General features: G+C 32.1%; 1 protein-coding gene across 2 annotated transcripts in view; it reads right to left on the reverse strand.

The window, feature by feature from the left end:
* CDH18 (cadherin 18) overlaps positions 1 to 20,469 on the reverse strand; it is an 885,120-nt gene that overhangs the window by 616,734 nt on the left and 247,917 nt on the right. For both annotated transcript variants that reach the window (XM_064479693.1, XM_064479687.1), the window contains exon 2: positions 13,687 to 13,739. The gene's annotated coding sequence lies outside the window, so the exon portion shown is untranslated. The remainder of the gene's footprint in view (positions 1 to 13,686; positions 13,740 to 20,469) is intronic.

The raw sequence follows: 20,469 nt of genomic DNA on the forward strand, positions 1-20,469 counted from the left end.
AAATAACTAGACTAAATGCTGTTACTGGCCCATAAAAAATCTTGAAAGTAAGACAGAAATAAGCAGTTTCCATGTAATTTAACTGCATTACAGAAAAAGCTCAAGAACTTTTATAGGAAAACAAATATATCAAACACCCCAAAAAGTAAAATTTCTAACCCCTGGAATTTAATCAAAGATTAAACCAGGAATGTCATAGTCAGGAAAATATAACATACATAAACTGACTCATAACTCTTACAAGTATTATAATTATCAGAAAAGATGTTAAAATAAATGTAATAAAGTATAATCAAAGTTCCATATGTTAGAAAAATAAAGTAGAATCATGGAAATTAGAAAAAGACCCACATTGCCTGTCCAGAGATGAGAACTTCAACATGGGAGGTTAAAATATATTGGATGGAATTATGGGCAGAACAGATCTTACAGAAGAAAAGATTTGTAAACTTTAGAATACAGGAATAAAAACTATCCTAAATGAAACACAGAAAGAAAATAATTTTCTTTTATAAAAAGAGGCATTGTAAAACTAAACAGTATTACATGCAATGGTTGTTCCTAAAGAATAAGAGACGGAGCAGAGATTTAAAAATTTGAAAAAAAAGAAAAGGTAGAAATGTTTCAAATTTGGTGAACATCAGGAAACCACAGACGAAGACTATTAATGTACATCAAGTATGAGAAACATGAAGACAAGTACAACTTGGGAGAGTTTCCAGTCTGCATTGCAGTTCAGGGAGGAGATATACAGGATAAGCCTGGTAGACCTATATGATCAAACTGCAGGATACATATGACAAAGAGAACATATTAGAAACAGTTAAATAATGTAGACACATTAGGTACAGAGGGACAAAGATAAGCATGACAACAGATTTCTTGTCAGAAACTTTTTCAATTATAAGACAGAAGAACAATTTCTTTAAATTAATGAAGGTTAAAAAAAAACTCAACTCAGATTTCTATACCCTGCAAGTTTTTTTTTTTTTTCAAAGTTAAGGCAAAAGAAAGATTTTCTTCAAATATACAATTATACTGATAAGGAGAAAGAGAGACAAGTCATACTTGACCAAAACCATGAATAAGAGAGTTGCCATCATTACTTTTTTTAAAGGATAATTAAGTTATATTACAAATAATTTTATGCCAGTGAATTTGACAACCTGGATTAAATGGACAAATTGCATGAAAGATACAAACTACCAAAGCTCACTCAAGAAAACAAAATTGGAAAATTAATAGCCTAACATCTATTAAAGGTATTCAATTAGTATTTTAAAGTGCTAAAAGGAAGTCTAGACCCAGATAGTTTCTCTAGTAAATTCTTCCAAGTATTTGAAAATGAAGTCAAAGAAATTTCACATAAACTCTTCCATGATATTGAAAAAGAAAGACTGAAATCCCTTTCATTCTGTGAGTCCAGAATTATCTTGAAACAAAAAAACAGACACAGACATTACATCATTGGTACAAAAGATCCAAAAAAATTAGCAAATCAAACAAACAAAAGAATAATACATTGTGGCCAATGGAGTTTATTCTGGGAATTTAAGTTTGACATGGAAAATCAATTGAAATGACACACTTTATATAACATAAAAATCTATCTCAATTAATTTTTTACAAGGCTTTGGCAAAATCTAATGCTCATTAATCTCCAATGGTAAATCTCTGGAAATTAGAAATAGAAGGAACCTTCATCAAACTGACAAAGGACATCTACAAAATATGAACAACCAACATCATGTTTAATGCTGAAAGGCACGTGTTTTCCTTTTCCCCAAGAAAAGGAAATACACAAGGATATCTATTCTCATCGATTAATTCACTATTGTACAGGAGGTTCTTGAAAGTGAAATGAAGGAATAATAAAGAATAAAGGGCAAGCAAAATGGAAAGAAAGAAGTATAAGGTATTCTTCACAGATGAAATGATCATCTATGTAGGAAATCTGATTGAAACTATAAAAAGTTAATATACTTAGTTTGGTAAGATTGCAGGTTATAAAATCAAATCAAAGAAAATCAATCTGTAAACTATCAACAAAGAATCAGAAAATTAATTTCAAACTTATTGTCATTTATGACAAAACAAAAATATGAAGCATTTAAGGTAAATCTGACAAAATATATGAAATATCTGCACAACAAAAAATTGTAAAACAAAGATGAGGAAAATTCAACTAGATTTAAATAAAATAAGAGAAATATTCTGTTCGAGTCAGAAAATGCAGTACTTTCAAAATGTCTATCCTCCACAAATTCATCCATAGATGCAACATAATTCCAAATGAAATACCAGTAAACTTTTTCATTGAAACTGACAAACTAAGATTTAAATTCACATGGAAATGAAAGAAACCTAGAGTAACCAAGTCAATCATAAAGAAGAACAAAGTAAGAAACTAATTGTCTGATTTTAAGACATTATAAATCTACAGGAAATAAGATAATGTAGTATTGGCATAAAAACAATCAAATAAATCAATGGCACATCATAGAGATCCTAGAAACAAGCTCAATCATAAATGGGCAACTGATTTTTGAAAAAGGGGCCAAGACAATTACTAGAAAAAGGCTAGTCCTTGCAACAAATGATGCTAGAAAAATAAATTGCACCATATACCAAATTCAACTCAAACTGAATCATAGACCTAAACAGAAGAACTACACTAAGTCTTCCAGAATAAAACATAAAGTAAAATGTGACTTTGGATAACACAAAGATGTGTAAGATATCTACCTTTGTCTACCTATTTACCTACTTATCTATCGGCATGAAATATAAGAGAATAAAAAGACAAGTAATAAAATGAATTATTTGCAAAGCATTTTTCTCACAAATAATTTGCATTAGGAATATATATACAAATCTCAGACTCTGTGATAAGGGAACAGGCTAATTGAGAAAACATTTAAACAGACACTTCACCAAGAAGATATATGGAAGTAAATAAGCAGCTAAAAATATGCTCAACAACATTAGTCATTAGGGAAATTCAAAATAAAACCACATGAGATACTTCTTCACCCATATTAAAATTGCTAAAACGAAAAAGATAGATCATATCAAGGGTAGACAGGAATGTGGAGAAACTTGAACTCTCATACACTGCTGGTGGGAATATAAAAGCATACAATCACTTTACAAAAGAGTTTAATGTACATTCATCATATGATACAGCCGTTCAACCCCTTGGCATTCACCCAAGAGAAAATAAAGTATAGTTCCACACAAAGACTCTGTATGAGTGTTCATATCCACCGCATTTGCCATAGACAAAATCTGGAGACAACTGAAATGTCTCTTAACAGATGAGTGGTTAAAAAAAATAAAAATCCATGGTATATTCATTCGTGGAATACTACTTGGAAATGAAAAGGATTCAACTGTTGGCACATGATCCAGTATGGATAAATCAAAACATAATTCTGCTTAATGAAAATAGCTAGAAAAAAATAATACATATTATATCATTCTATTTACAACATTTCTAGAACGTAGAATGTAATCTACAATACCAGATACCAGATAAAGAGATGGAAAGGCAGATTGGTCTATAAAAAAGGGAGTACTAAATGGAAAGAGGAAACTTTTCCAGACAATATCAACTGCCTTGATTGTGCTGATGATTTCACAATATGCATTTATTTGAAATCATATCAAATTTTACAATGATGCAAACATGTTATTAGTTAAACAAGTATTAAAGAAAAATACAGAGAATATGGACTTTCTGGAAGGAGAATTTATGATGTGAATTAGCTTTAATTAAAGTGGCAAAATATATGTACTAGAAGAGCAACATCATTTAAGTATTTTAAATATAAAATTGCATACAAAAAAGGAAAAAATGACAATACCATGGTTGCTAATACTAAAGATAAATCAAAATAATAGTATATGCATCCAAGCGTGGATTTGACTTGTTAGATTTTTAAGACAATGCTCTGTGCTTTATTTTACCATAAAAGTTAAAGAAAAAGGAGCAGTTAACTAAAAATGTAAAAGTATATAGTTGGCAGTGAGAGGAGTATCTCCTAACATGGCTTTAGACTCAAATTTGGGGTAAGAATCAATTAAGCCAATATATATGGAAGTTCTTTAATGTTGAAAATAGTGTGCATGGAAGAATTTATTTTCTGTATTACTTTGAAAAATTCTTCACACATAGGTGTTTAAAAATGGTTATTGACTAGACTTTGATACATTACTAACTCTGTATGTGAATCTGAAAAATTTGATGACTTTCTTCCATTTTAATTTGATTGCCTAAAGATTTTCTAAGTAGGTAGCAATCTTTGAATTTATTTTACAGGTTCAGATGCAATTTAAAATGTGATAAGTTCTAAAGCAAAGACTAACAATAGTATCTAATCGTTCTTGTTTCCACTTGGATCCATCTTAACATCTGTCCAGCTACGTTAAATCCATGCTGTCTTCCAATCCTAGAGGCTCTACCCAGTGAAGGCTGAGGAAGTGTAGTTTATTAAAGGTTCAGTAAGCCAATGTTTTATTCTCAAATGTTGACTTCTATTTTGTGCTGCTTATTTGCAAAAGAAAGACCTATTGCATTCTACCTTAAGAATAGAAAACTATTCTGTAGAAGTTTAGTGACTGAGAAAAAAACACAAAGTTGATAGAGAGGAATTACAGAATGATTTACAAAGTTAAACAGAGAGTAAGACTGGGATTCATTAGGTTTTTATCTTTTTCCCCTTTATGTAAATAAATTACCAATCAAATTAGAACATTTTTGGAATATGTTATTTATACTTTTTTGGAAAATTTGAAAAAAAAAAAAAAGGTTGCACTTGCACTCTACCTATGAGCAGTAGACGATGACCAAAAATGTAAATAGAGATGTAAACAGAAGTGTAAATATGAGATAGTAATATGTGCCAGGTGTTGCATTACTTACTACTCAAACAAACTTTGTTGTTGTTGTTGTTGTTGTTGTTGTTGTTGTTGTTGTTTTGTAGTACAAAAGACGATAATGTTTAGGCATAATTTTCTTAATCTTAATATCTAACAAGTGCCAGAACTGAGCTTTGACCCCACATCTCAGATTTCTCTGACACCAGAGTCTATGTATAAGCATTATTCATTGCATTATTTCTGTCTTAGAAGTGGAGTGCCTGACCATAGTGGGCATGTGTGATCTGTGCTTAAACTACTGGCTGAGAGATTTTAGGGATGAAGCCTTGCTGGTGCCTTGATGGCAAAAATGAAGTCCTACTTCCACAAAAATAATAATTACTAATTCCTCAGAGACAAACTTACATGTCTTTAAAAAATATATAAATCATGCTTATTTTGATGCATTGTTTAAATTCTCAATAAATACCTGTTATCTAAATCTGGTATCTGAATGATTAGTCAGGAAGAAGTTGCAGAATGAAAGTGACAAGTTTAGTTAAGCATATACATAGGATACACTCCAAATGCTAGAACTTTGTCTCAATGCAATCCCTAAGTGCAAAGTTATCTAATAAACCTTGTTTCTGTTTGGGCCACTTCTCAGCATTAAAACTATACCAAGGATATTGGTGGACAATCACATTGTATTCACAATCCTGATTTCATAATTATAAACATTTTGGCATATATGCTTTATCTACATATTTTGATACACTTTTTTTTTTATCACAAATCCTACATGTGAAAAATTTCTTCTAAATAGTTTAGCATGTAGCTTTGAAAAATAAAGATATTTTCTTACATAATGACAAGTATGGCACCATTATTTTAGTTAATAAAATAATCAGTCATTCTGTATTATCTAACATCCTATTTAAATAGAAATAACTCTGTCTCCAAATATATTTTTACATTTTTCTTGTTCTAAGCAGAATTCTGAGTCCAAAAATAGAATTTCAGTGAAATATTCTTCTAATTTTAGAAAGTAAAATTTAACATTAAACAATTAACTGAATAAATCAGAGTTCTGAAATAAATATATCACTACAATAAACTCAGTAATTATGTTTATCACTGTAACCTGGACCAGTGAAACTTTATAATCAGAAAGGCCCCAGTTCAAGGACTGGCTCTTGGGAACCACAAATTTATTCATACTCCCAATTATCAAATAATGAGCCTAAGGCCCAGAAAGGGTACATTAATTACAAACGATCACACAGCTAACAAGGGTCAAAAAAGAAGAGCTACCAATAAAGCTTGGAACTCTGGACTCTCAGTTGATATTACTCAACTGAAAATGAATGATCAGTGATTGGAATATCGAAAATTAAATAGTATTTAGGTATTTTGCTCAGAATATAAATATTCAAAAAAAAAGACAATTTCAACACGGGACTGAGAAAAGCAAGTAAATATAATTTACTGTAACTTATAAGCAACATACTACTGAATAATAGCCTCTTTGAAGGGTGCTGAATCTTGTGTTTGAAATTTCATTTTGCATGATCTAACCAAATGTAATAGAGAAGTTTTCAGAATCAGACTGTCAGTCAAAGCAATTACACACAGACATGCACCAGGTATTTTTCTGTTCATAAAAGTATCTTTGATGTGGTCATGAGTTCTGCTAGGAGACCACCATGCTTGTCATTTGCACTCAGTGTCCCTGGACCCATATGTCCATACTGGACTAGCTTTATCATTTCAACAGAGGAAAAAAACAATAAAAAACATTCAAATAAATTGCCTACTTCCACAATGATCAGAAAACCTCAATTTTTGATATGTTTAAAAGGATTCAAGAAATTGATTTAAGCATGAGGGAGTGACAAAATTTCATAGTTTGAATTGGGTGAAAATGAAAATAATATGGTTTATTTATGATAAATAGATGCAAATATTATACTTCTTGGTACTTTATGATTTTCAAAACTTCTGAAATTAGTAAAATTCATTGACTTTCTTTGAATGGTCAAGATTTTTTTTGTATGTTATTATCATATACAATATTGTTATGTATAAGGTCCTTTTCTCTGCACCCAACTTTTAAAATCATAAACCAATGGGATAAAGAAAGAACCTTGTTAATCTCCCCAATCAAGGCAAAAAAAAAAAAAAAAAAAATCTAAACATTTTTTTCCTTGAACTTATTCAGGCTTTAAGCAACAGAAATGTCTAGCTATGCAAAGCATCAGTTTGACAGGAAGCCTCAAAACTTAAAAATCTTATGTTTTGGCTTGGTATCTCAGCAGGCGATTTCTTAGTGCCCAGGAGTTGCACTAAATCAGAACTAAATGGCCATTTGTCAGCAGATACGGCTAAAGCTCTCCACAATAGCTTTTCTTGTCCTTGTAGCCCAGGCCTAATAAATAAAGCCTGCACCTACACTAAAATTGGTCCCAACCTTTATTTTACCTTCTTACAAAACAATCTGGATACACCATTTTCACAATAATGTTGAAATAGATGGTATTATGTTGTAGTATATTCTAGTTTAAAACAAATGAAGTTATATCAAAAGGGGTTCTAAAACACTTTTATATCCCAATAAATATGCCTGGATTTGAATCTCAAAACAAATGTGACCAAAAAACTATTTATTTTTTCCAAGGTAAAATTGAAATCACAACAATGGGGAATTAAAAAGAACGGATGCCAACAGACCAGCTGTGATATAAAAGTTCTACAAGTATAATCAGGAAATCTACGTGTGAATGCCAGCTTAATCAAGACGGAGTTGTTTAATAGGTTTTACTGTGAAGAAATGGGGATGTTAATACCTACCTTATCAGATTATTATGAACTCTCAGCGAGAAAAAAACCAACATTGCAGCCCCTGGCACAGCGTCTGACTTGTAATTATGCATAAAAGCTCACCAAGTTGAATAACTTGACTCGAGAGGGGTCATGGGCCCCTATTTGAACACTACACATTAAAAACACCTCACATACAGAGCACAGTGAAAAAACCTGCATGGGCTGCTGTAGAACAGAAATCCTCAGTATTTGTTTGAGTCCTTCCTTGGCGCTGAGTCTTAATCGCAATACGGAATCAGATTTCAGAAAGTAGTAATAGACCACTAATATATCAACAGCTAATACCATCACTCTGAGTCACAGATGACAAGACCTTAAGGACAAAAGGACATAGTAGTATCCACATGTTGTAATTGTTGTTTTAAGGAATAGAGGGGTGGCTGAGGGTGAGCCAGAGAGTGACCCTCAACATTTGGGGAAGGCAGAGCAGCAGTATATGAAATTATGGAAAATATCCATAGATTCGTAAAAGTGGTGCTAAATACAGGAGGCTGTAAAGCCAAATGATAGTTGCTTACTACACAGTTTGGCCTTGAGTTAATCCTATAAAATATCTAATTAAACACATAGCAATTAAGTCAGAAGATGTGTGCAGAGGACATACTATGTTTTTACAAATCTGCCTCATAAGAATCCCCTCTCGAATTTTGCAAACTTTATTCAGGTGCCCATTTGTGTGTATCAGTTATTGCATACTGTAATTAGGAAACCACTTAAAAATGCAGCTGTGTTTTCCAAATGATCCATATTTCAGTATGATTTTTTTTCTATCCCTTTGTTGTTCTTTTCATTTACTTAAACCTTTCATAGTCACAGATCTATTGAGAATTTGATTAAAGGTATGCAAACTCTAGGCAAGAAAAAAAATGCATAAAGAAACAAAGATTTGCACATGTTTTGAAGGGATCTGAAATAGGAGTTCTAGTGTTTTACTTAAAGAAAAGCAGGAAATGAAATGTGAATCCACCAATAGAAAGAAACCAATAATTCTAAATACCACAGTGCCTCAACCATGGCACTTATCTTACTGAATATACCTATACACACCCCTGATGGGTAAGAGCAAAGGATTGGTGCCAGAAGGACCTGCGGTTGATCCAGTTTAGCTTCCTCATCAATAAAATGGAGACAATACACTTGTGTTATTCTAAATAATAAATGAAATTGTATATCCCAATCACTTAGTAACTGGCTTAGACTGGGCATTCAATAATTCATATTCATAAAGTAAAAATATCCAGCATTTGGGAATTTTTTTCTTTTATTAAGGAAACATCACATGGTAGGTTAACCAGCTACTCCACATCTGGGAGCTCAGCTCTTTTTCTTGAGCTCAGCTTAGCTCCATGACATCCTTCTGGTTTTCTCCCCATCCTCTCATCCACTGAGGCCATCTCAATCACAGTTCATTTCTTCACAATGAATGCCTTTAAAACCATCCAGCCTAACAATTTGCTAATCTAACAGGATAGGTCATGCTAATAAGTAGAGTCAAGATCTTCCTCCCTCACCTCTTACCAAACATCTGTACTTTGATATTTCTTTGTGTATTTTAAGAGCCATTCCCTATTAAACTAGCTCTTCACCAGTCTTGTTCCTCAGTTCAATTCAATTAATATTTACTAATCTATTTTATGCTAAGGAATATGCTTTACCCAGAGAGCAGGGAGTTTCAATCAAGGATGCAGAAAGGTAGAATACAAATGCAAGTAAATTAAAGACACTCTCCTCAATTCAGTTAGTTAACTATTGTTATGAGGATAGACTGGGTAAGAAGGAGTTGTCATTCTGTAAAAGGTGAGACAAAGACACATTTTTTGGGAAAACAAAATTCTAGTAGTTTAAGACTCAGCATTTATACACTATGACTTAATAATAGGTAGAGTCTGATAAATAATAACAAAAGGAAAAGTTTAATTGAAAGGAAAATTGATAGAATATTTAGAAACAAGATAATGTTTGAGAATAATTGCAATTAACTCAAAGAAGACATTATACTTCAAGAAAGTCATCCTTTTTTCAAACAGCTAATTAATTTGTTTGCTTTGTGCTCGTCCAAAAATATATAATTACTTATCAACACACTCTAAATATATATTCTTTGATTTATGTAAACTTTAAGTGTGTGATCACTGAATTAAACAATGTTTCTTATAAGTATTTTTTTAAGAAGTTGAAGATTTTTATGAGATTTGAAATACTGAAGAGATGGATTTCATGCAGACTGGTTGAAAGTTATTTCTTCAGTGAGACGTGTCAAACAGATGACACTGTTGAGTAAGTGAAAAGGGATAAATGTTTGACTTTAAGCAACATGGGCGTTGCTGTTCATCAACAAATGTGAAAGGAACTTGAAAGCATATAATCATATCCTTCCTTATGAACTGTCAGCTGGATTCTGCCCTCCAAAGGATAGAAGATGCTCATAAATCTGTGATGGCTACATGACAAGAGAAAAACAGTCAACATGAGGAATAAGCACACACTCTCCTTGCCCTGGACTCCAACATCCAAACAAGTGGCAGCAAGAAAATGAAAATGTTGAGGACCCCTTTTCTCTTTAGCAAGGTAGTCCCTGATGTTCCTTCTCAGAATTACTTCTTTTGATAGAACACATACATCTCAACAACTGTAACTAGAAACAAGAGTTTTTACCAGTTCAAACCCAGCACAGACAAGTATCAGTCCCAGGTGACCTTTTGCAGGTAGAGGACCCATGCTGATTGCTTGGCATCATTTGCCTGTAAGTATCACTCTTCTTTGTTTTAGAATAAACAGTGAGCAAATGTTGAACTTAATAAAATCATATTGTATTTTTGTTTTAGCTGATATTTAAAAAAAAACTGTCTATAGTCCCATAAAAATATTGCCAATTTCTATTTTATCCATAGTGCTAATTAATCTAAATTGATAATTATATTTATATCATAGCATACCTTTGAGGGGTAAATGAGTTTATAAACACCAGTCCCTTGCTGGGTAACTGCACTATTAGTCATTTGCAAGATGTAGTCATATTGATGTCAAATAGAACTATATGGTCTATTACATATGGTCAGTCAGAAAGTTATGTAATTTACCTTGTTTCTTTATGTAATCATATAAGGAATACTTAGGGGACTAGGAAAGGTATATAGAAACAAACAAACAAAACTCCTAAAACTACTACTGGGTAAGTACAATAGATGTATTTTATTTTTTCTAACTGTATAAAATAGTATGTATAGACATTTATAGAATAGAAATATATTAATACTCACATTTTTGAGATGGGAAAATATTAAATAACTTAAGTAACTATGTAATATGCAATTTCCCCATAATTGCAAAAGAAAATAATAATCCATTGAAAATGGTATGAGGTAAAATTTGAGTGTGAAAATCTATAAATTTTGTGCTCACATTAATTTCAATTAAGTATATAAAATTGTATACTTGACTGTCTACCAAGGTTGAGATAATTTTTTTTAAATTATGGAACAACTATTAATTATTTTACAATGTAGAATGGAGTCTGGGGTTCTACTCTGCTCAACATTCAACAGGTACATTTTGAATTCTGCTGTTATTGAATTTAATTTGTCTACTGAAGATAATTTAATCATGCATTTACAGTGGACACGTACCTTTCTGAAAATTCTTTCTGTGAAAATTTGGATTAAATGTTTCCTGCCTTACTATAAAAGAGAGCTAGAGTATGAACATTCTTCTGAAATATAAGCCCTTAATGGAGGACACTGCTAACTGTAAATTGGAAATTAAAAAAAAAAAAAAAAGATGTAGATTGAGAGGAAAATTACAAACATACTAACCATGCAGTGGCAAAAATTTCCTTTTTCAAGGATATTGATCTTAAATCCACCTTACTTCATTAAATACTGCTATTGTCTTGATATTTTTATCCTCAAATGTTATGTTTTATAGTTAAAGAGTGACTTAAAAGAGTCAAAATTTAAGTGAGATTTAACTTAAAATTGGTATAAATGTATGGTTAGGTTTCAACTGACAGACAGTGTAAAATCTCTTCTTCCAGCTTTTCTTCTTTTTTTTTAGTAATTTGCATTAATTTTGAATCTGACGAGTACACTTAAATTCACTCAGTAAACAGTGTCATATTCTCCCTCTTTACATTGCATAGACTTCTGTTTACATTTGACCTAGAGCCACGGAAACTTGGACTAACATTAAAAGTCTAATCAAGCTTTACTTTGTAAAACAATGAAGTGTGTGATGTCCTGTCCGCTCTAACATAACCCTTTCTGAAGCTGTGCTAGGCGTCTTAGTCTCACATGCAGAACAAGTGATTCAGTGTAAATATAATTCTGTTTACAATTACCTACAATCTTAAGGATGATACTGTAAAATATAAACATAATAAATAATGTAATAATAAAGTATATATTAACATTTCAATCTTCAAAGTTATTTATGTTTCGTTCACATCCTGCGGCGTGAAAATGGATGTAAGTTTTTTTCACAAACACACACACACACACACACAAACCTGTTGTATTTTTCCTGCAATGATCACATATACTCATGATGATAAAGTCTTGTTTATAATAAAGGAATTTACTTATTAAGATAATTGAGCGATGTATGCCACAAAATCTTTCATGATACAATTTCTTACTATTTTTATTTAGTTCCGTATGTTCCTGCTTCCAAAAAAGGCATTTTCAAGCAAAATTTGTCTGCAAAATTTGTCTTCAAACAAAAAGAAAACTCACCCTTGCTAAGGTTTCCAACATGGTCAAGTTTGGAATGTCCTGAGTGGGGGACTCAGGACAAATGCAGCTGGTGGGGATGAGACCTTGAAATACACTTGAAAACTGTACTACCTTGTATCTTTGTTTGAATTGGATGGAACACAATGGTTGAAACTTTGTTTGTTTGTTTTTACATTTAATATATGATCACAAAACAGATCCACATTTATAGATGTTTTTCTAAGATAATAATAGGCACATTATATAAAACAATGGAATTTGACTTTGAAAATATTGACTGTTTTGAAATTTCAGCATTTTCAATCCTTCCTGTTGATAACAATTAGCAGGATTTAATAAGATATTTGCATACTTACCTTAAAAAATCAGGCAATTATACAGACTGTGTGGTGAAATATACTTTAAACAAAATATATAAAAATAGTACTTTTGATTTCATGGCTTATATCCTTATATTTCATCTTTTCACAAGAAATTCAAGTATTCAAGAAGATGATTCTTAGAACGTAAGGTAATTTTGTATCAGATCTTATTAGTCACTCATCAAAATGGTAGTGGGTGTACTGTTATTTTCATCCACTATTTATTAAATGTTCAATGTCTATAACTTTTCTACTTATTATTCAATTATAAGTATCATTGTCACATATCAAACAGATTGACACAGATGAATGATGATTAATAGCCAACTGTATCTCTAGACTCTGATGTTTAAAGATGTTATAAAACATAAATTCAGTGGTCATTGGTAAAGAGAACTACATCTAGTAATAAGTTTAAATGGTTAATAAAACATATATAATCTGATTTCTATATATATTCAAGCACACACAAACAAAATTACATTTTAGAAACAGTTTTTAAAATATTGAAATATGGTAATATAACATTCACTGACAGTAATCTACTTCATGTGTCAGTCTCAAGCTTTCATTTAAAAAAATTAGAAACACTTATAAAAGACAGTCTAATGTCAGTGCTTATTTGCTGGTTTTGTGGCATTTGAAAAGCGTGCCCATGAGAAAGAGTTTCAAAATTTATTAGAGAAAATAATGGAATAGGTTATATTTTTTAAAGAGTGATTTTAAAACACAGAAGAAAACTGCTTTGCCAAACCTCTAAATATCTCCATAGAACTATAAAGATCTTTAAGAGAAAGTATATGACAAGAATTTCTATATTTCTATAACATGTTTAATATAGAAAATTTTACCTTGCAATTCACTTTATGAATGTTTGGTGATGTATTTTCTCTGTAATTGGGTCCTGAAGAGGAAAAAAAGGAAAAAAAATGCATGAAAACGTTTTCAAAATTTATGTCATATAAACCTGTGCATAGTAATAAATGGTAATAGTTTATTACAAATTTCTCCACACGACTCAAGGATCCAACTCATGAAAACATAACAGGGGATGGATAGCAAATACAATTCCTAAAGAAGCAAAATATTGAGGGTTCTGAATTGCCAGATTTTTGTTTTTTAGAGCATAACCTGTGAAACGAAGACCCCTATTAGAATATCAACTCTCTCAGTTGTTAGCTTTGTGACTTTGGACAATTAAAATACATTCTCTGAACCATCATTACATGAATTGATTAAGATGGATGCAATACCCTCTTTGTACAGGCATGAGTATTAACTTAAATGTTATAATCCATTCGAAGCCTGTAACATTGTGACTAATGCATAGTCAATATTAAAATATAAAATATTAGTAGTGATTTTAAATAGTAAAATAATATTTATGATAATACTAATTATTGATAATATGCATTATAAATTCAATAATTAATGGACCTTGAAATCAGTAGAATCTGAAAAACATATCAGAATAGAAATGCAAGAAACAGAATGAAGTTTAACCATAGAATATAAAACAAGGGAGTTTTATAAATCAATACGAGGCATATTGTACTAAAATTGTGACAAATAGATATTTGAGTAAACTAATAAAATCATTTCATATTTTATAATGTGCACAACATAATTTCAGTTGTATTTCAGCATTAACATTGAAAAGACAATATTAAGAGAAGAAAAATAACAGGTGAATTGTGCTCTCAGAGGGTAGTAAAGGTCTTTCAGAACCTAAAAGTAAACAGCATAAGAATTCTTCTTATTCTTAGTTAAAATCAGCTTAACGAGTCATTAGGTTGTGATGCAATTTGATATGATCTTTTTCCTAAAACTGATAAAATTACATTTATAAACATCAAATAGATGCCTCAAATACTTTGGAAATAAGTTAATAGGGATAGATCGTTCATTCAACAATTATTTACTGCATACCTATTATGTGCCAAACACTCTTGTTCATACTGCAGATACAGCAGTGAACAAAAGAGACAAAAACACCCTGCCCTCATGGTACTTACATCTTGTGAGGGTGAGGGGTTGAAGACACAAATGCATAGCCAAGTAAGTTAATATGTATTGTATTTCAGATAATTGAAGTGCTATAAAAAATAGACAGAAAGAGGTTAAGAATTATTGACATTCATCCAAGATCCAAGGAGAAACATCAAGATAGATGACTTTGACGGCCAGGATAAAAAAAATAGAGCTGAAGAAAAATATTTGGTAATGTACCATGAGTCTGGAAGTGATAACCTAAGGATGGAGTATAAACAGAAATGAAAGTTAAGACTGAGCCCTTTAAGGTCAGAAGAAAGAGAAGGAATCATCATTAAGTCAGGAACCCTGGGAAGATGTCCTGTGATGTCCTGGGAGCACCATTAAGAGAAAGAGATTGGAAGTAGTTTGGAGATCTCAGTTAACAGTCTGTCTATCATCTATCTACCTGTTGAAAGCAAAATGTCTGAGCTTCCTTTAGAATACACACTTCTTAGAAACTTCAGGCTCCCAAGACTTCCAACATGTATGTTCTCTCATGCTATATTTTAGAACACTCACCTTTTCAATATGGCCTTTCCTAAAATAAGAAGTAAAACTCAATGTGACTGATTTCTAAGTTTGAGTTTAGGAACTAGTGATGATACAGTGTTCAGCTGCCCTGTTATTAGAGCCTAGAATTACTCATTAACAGTGCATGACACATGGTCCCCCTGCAACACTTGTGTGCCTGATTTAAGTTGAAAAGCAACAAACGTTCATAAGGAGTAATTTTAAAGTATTGGGTTATTTGAATACTCTACCAGGAGGAAACTCATATGTCAGCACATAGGGACTTATTTGTGCGTAGCTTACATTGTCTGCAAAAATTAACATAGGCTATTGAGAATAAGACCAATAGCATATGGCTGATCATTTCACCTCTGCTTCATCGCTACCATAGGAAACGCGGCACTCTCTTCCATGTGTGTGCCCTAATGCCAAAACTGACTCTAACTGTGACACAGTTCTCTAATATAAACTATTTAAAATCTGGCAAAAGAAAATTATTTTACAATCATTCTTAGCTAAGAATTAAGCTTACTGAAAATTGTTCAGTCAACCAGGAGATGTCACCAATAAATAAATAACGCCATCTTCTGTGTTGCAAACATTCATTCAAATTTAAGAAAACAATTCAGTCAAATATTTCCAGGAAAGGATTTATAATATTGTCCCCTTACTAGGAAATATATATTGTACTTCCTATTAAATCACACTATCTTGCTTCTCCTTCAGATATTTCTATGGGCCTAATATTTTTTAAATGCAGCAATTATTTTAGATAAAATTTCAACAAGTACTAGTTTGCACTTCTGAGCTCTTAAAATAATAAAAAAAAGTACATTTTTAACTAGAGAAGGAATATGTTAGAAAATATATACATAGTTACATTAAAATGTATTCTCACTTACTATATAGGTCACTGTTTCAAAGCTATTCATATTATATTGTATTCTGCTTGATTTCAAATCTCTAAATTGCAGGCTTATTATATCTTCGTAAAAGCTAAAGTCTTTCCGGGTTGTCCAAAAATAATGACAAAAAAGAGACACAGCAGCATAATACAATTAATAATATAATCCTTTGATATAATTTTATTTTATTAAAACATTAGTGTTTTAGAGCAGTTTAAGGCTCACAGCAAAATTGAAAGGAAGGTACAGAGATTTTCAATATACCCTCTACCCCCACACCTGCATAGCCTCCCTCATTATCCCCATCCCCAACAAGAGTGGTATATTTGTTACAATTTATAAATCTACATTGACACATCATAATCACCTAAAGTCCATAGTTTACATATGGTTCACTCTTGGAATTGTACATATTATGGGTTTGGAGAAATGTATGACATGTATTAATTATTATGGTATCATGCAGAGTAATTTCAGTGCCCTTGAATGGCTCTAACTATTCATTCCCCTCTCCCCTCAATTCCTGGCAAACATTGAACTTTTCGTAGTTTTCAAAGTTTTACCTTTTTCAGAATGCTATGTAGTTGAAATCACAGTATATAGCCTTTCCAGATTGGCTTCTATCATTTAGTAATATATATGTAAGTTTTCTTCATGTCTTTGCATAGTTTGATAGCTCATTGTTTAGTGCTGAATAATAGTCCATTATCTAGATGTAGCACAGTTTATTTATCCACTCATCCACTGAAGAAACAGCTTGGTTGCATCCAGATTTGGCAATTATGAATAAAACTGCCATAAATACCTGTGTGCAGGTTTTTGTGTGGTTGTTAAGTTTTCCAGTTTTGGGGGTAAATATCCAGCACTATGATTTTGAATTGTATAGTATGTTAGTTTTGTAAAAAGTAATCAAACTTCCAAAGTGACTATACCGTTTTGCATTCCTACCAGCAGTAAATGGGAATTCTTACTGTTCCACATCCTCACTATCATTTGCTGTTATCAGTGCTCTGGAGTTTGGCAATTTTAATAGGTTTTAGTGGTATCTTTTTTTTTATTTTACATTTCCCTGATGACATACAGTATGGAACATTTTTTCATATATTTATTTTCTATCTTTATATCCTCTTCAGTGATATATCCATTAAGGTCTTTGCCCCATTTTTAAATTATAATGTTTGTTTTCTTACTGTTGAGTTTTAAGGGCTCTTTGTATATTTAGGATAAGAATCTTTTGCAAATATTTTCCTCCAGTCTGTGGTTTTTCTACTTATTCTATTGGCATTGTCTCTTCCAGAGCAGAAGTTTTTAATTTTAATGAAGTCCAATGTATCAATTATTTCTTTCATGATTTGGGCACAGTAATCTCCATCTCCTAGTCTTCTCAAAAGGTAAGTTAACCTGCAATACAGCACATACACTCTGCAGCTTTACTGTACATATGGTGGGAAGGCAATCAGTTCTGAAGTCAGATCACTTGCTTAAGAACAAGTTATATAAATACTAGCTGCATGACTGTCAGCAAGTTACTTTCCTTTTCTGTTTTGGTAAAGTCTGATTCTTTGACCTAGAGGGTACTTTGAAGGGAGCCAAAATATTAAACTTCATGATCTGGGGAGTTATGAACATGCATAGAATTGTGAAACTCCAGATTATGATTTGGTGTCAATCAATTGGGCAATATCCACAAGAATGATTTTAAATTCAGGCAAACATTTACCTATAGAAAGATTCATTAGAGATTGTTTTGTAATAAAGAGACCATTTAAAATAATATAAAATATTCAAAATTAAAATATAGTTGTATATAGCCAATAAAATTATACCTGAAGATTTTAAGAAAATGGGGACATATTCATGGCATAATAGTGATCAGGTACATATGACTATTACATAGTTAATGCTTGAAAATATGTAATATTTATAGGAGGAGGATAATGCCCCCAAAACATCAGAGGAAAATGGACGTAACATCACAGAAAAGAACAATGAGAGACAAGGCTGTATTGGCAAAGTGACTCATGAGCACTTGACAGAATAGTCTACCTTTATTCTAAGGCTAGGATACTAATTTAAGAGTATTCTTTCAAAATAGATTTTCATCATTTATTTTCTAGATTAAATTTTCTTATAGCTTCTTAGTGCCTAATTATATATAAGAATCATCTATGGAAATTTTATAAATTGTGTGTCTGGCTCTGCCCCAAGATTTTACTTCAGGATGAAAAGACTTTGATGCATTGAATGATTAGAGATTTATAAACAGCAATGGAAGGGTAGCACATGGTATGTATATGAAGAATGAGGGAACAGACAGAGGTGTGAAGACCCATTATTATATGCATCACTACCATTGTAGATGTAAGAATAAACAATTGTGTTAATTGGGGTGATAGGAATGGAAATGAGGAGGAAAAATGAATAAGAACACTGTTAACTAAGAGTCTCTATGACTGGGTACTTTATTAGACAAGGGAGCCTGAAAGTTGAAAAGCTGTGATAATTCCATGAAATTAAAAGGTGTGTGTGTGTGTGTGTGTGTGTGTGTGTGTGTGTGTAGAGGGGAAACAGGGAGAGAGAGAGAGAGATTCCAAGATAAAAATATATCCATGTAGACATTTAAAGGGGACTGGAACATTGATAGATATAGATAAAGGTGTAAATGTAGAAGTAAACCAAATCAAAATAATAATATAGTCATAGAAATGGATAAAACTCCAAGATAGAACACAGGTTATCAACGCTTTTTTCAGTGAAACTCCATTTTAAAAGGAGACAGAAAAGAGAATCAGAGAATAAAATAAAACACATTTATCTCCAGGGGAAAAAGAAAAAACCTGAGGATCAAAGCAAGAAGTCCACTGGAGAAGTCAAGTCGGCCAGATGCTACCACAGATTTTGGCTTTTCAGATCCTGTTATCAAAACATTACAATTCTAAACATTAAAACAACTTAGTTCTGTACACATTTAGTTCATTCACGTATCCATCCAGATATTAATGGCTAACTTACTACCCACCAGGCTTTGTGATACAAGCTGGACAGACAAGATATACAAGGAGGAGACCACAGTGTAACAGTAATAAAGCATCACAGCCAAGCACAGCACAGGAAGTGTTGAGAAAGGCTTCACTGGAAGAGCAATAGTATCAGACGAGCCACTGGGTGAGAGGTTTTCATAACAACAAAACACATATACAATCAACCAGATTTTTTTAAATGGAGGAGGTACAGAGAGAGTTCCCTCATCAATTATTCACTCATTTAGTTTGCTGTCTTCCTATACCATATTGGTTTCAGCAGCATTCCAATAGCTGAATTTAAATGTAGAAGGGGAAAATCTGTCATGTGAAAAGTTAAGTACCTGTAATGCTAAAACTTCACATAAACTTGGATGCTCTGTTTAGCTTCTAAAGAATAATGAAATGTTATACTGAATTTGCAATAATCCACTAAGTAATTCATGAACAAATTAACTGTGGCATTCATAGTCATAGTAACTTCTAATTATGTTTCAATGCAATATTCAATTCCTGTGATGTAAATGTTTATGATTATCATTATCATTGCCATACATATGCCCCATGTCGTAACCGTTAGGCAGAAATATAGTTCTAAAATACCTGCATAGCCAAGAAATGGCTTCTGGCCGGTTCGGGGTTCAATAATCTCAGAGAAAGCTGGCATTAGTCATCAAAGTGAACTCCAGGTATTTTGAACCTGAGAGTCATACCATTTTAGCTAGTGAAACCCTGAGCAGAGAATATGGTGAAACCATGCCCAGACTCCTGACCCATAGAATCTTTCAAATAATTTGCTACACAGCATAGCAAGTGCATCCAGGTTTTGGTACTTGGAATTGAGGTGCTGCTACTACAGCAACAACAAAAATACTTTTAAAAAAAAGTGTGAGTATCTTTGAAATCAGGAAGTTGATGGAGACTGGACAATGTTTAAGGAACATGAGAGGGAAAGCCTTAAATTCCTTTGAACAGACTGAGTTTGAAATCTGGATTTGGAAGAGCCTGCCAGAGAAGTTTCGAAAGGAAATGAGGAACATGTTACTGAAAACTAGACGAGGGGAAACCTCTGTGATACAGTGACAGAGATTCGGAAAACTGTGCCCTGTAGTTCTGTGGGGATACTTATAAATGATAGACATGGACCTTTAGCTAAATGCCAAAA

Source organism: Camelus dromedarius, chromosome 3, assembly GCF_036321535.1.
Source record: "Camelus dromedarius isolate mCamDro1 chromosome 3, mCamDro1.pat, whole genome shotgun sequence".
In the NCBI taxonomy this organism is placed as follows: domain Eukaryota; kingdom Metazoa; phylum Chordata; class Mammalia; order Artiodactyla; family Camelidae; genus Camelus; species Camelus dromedarius.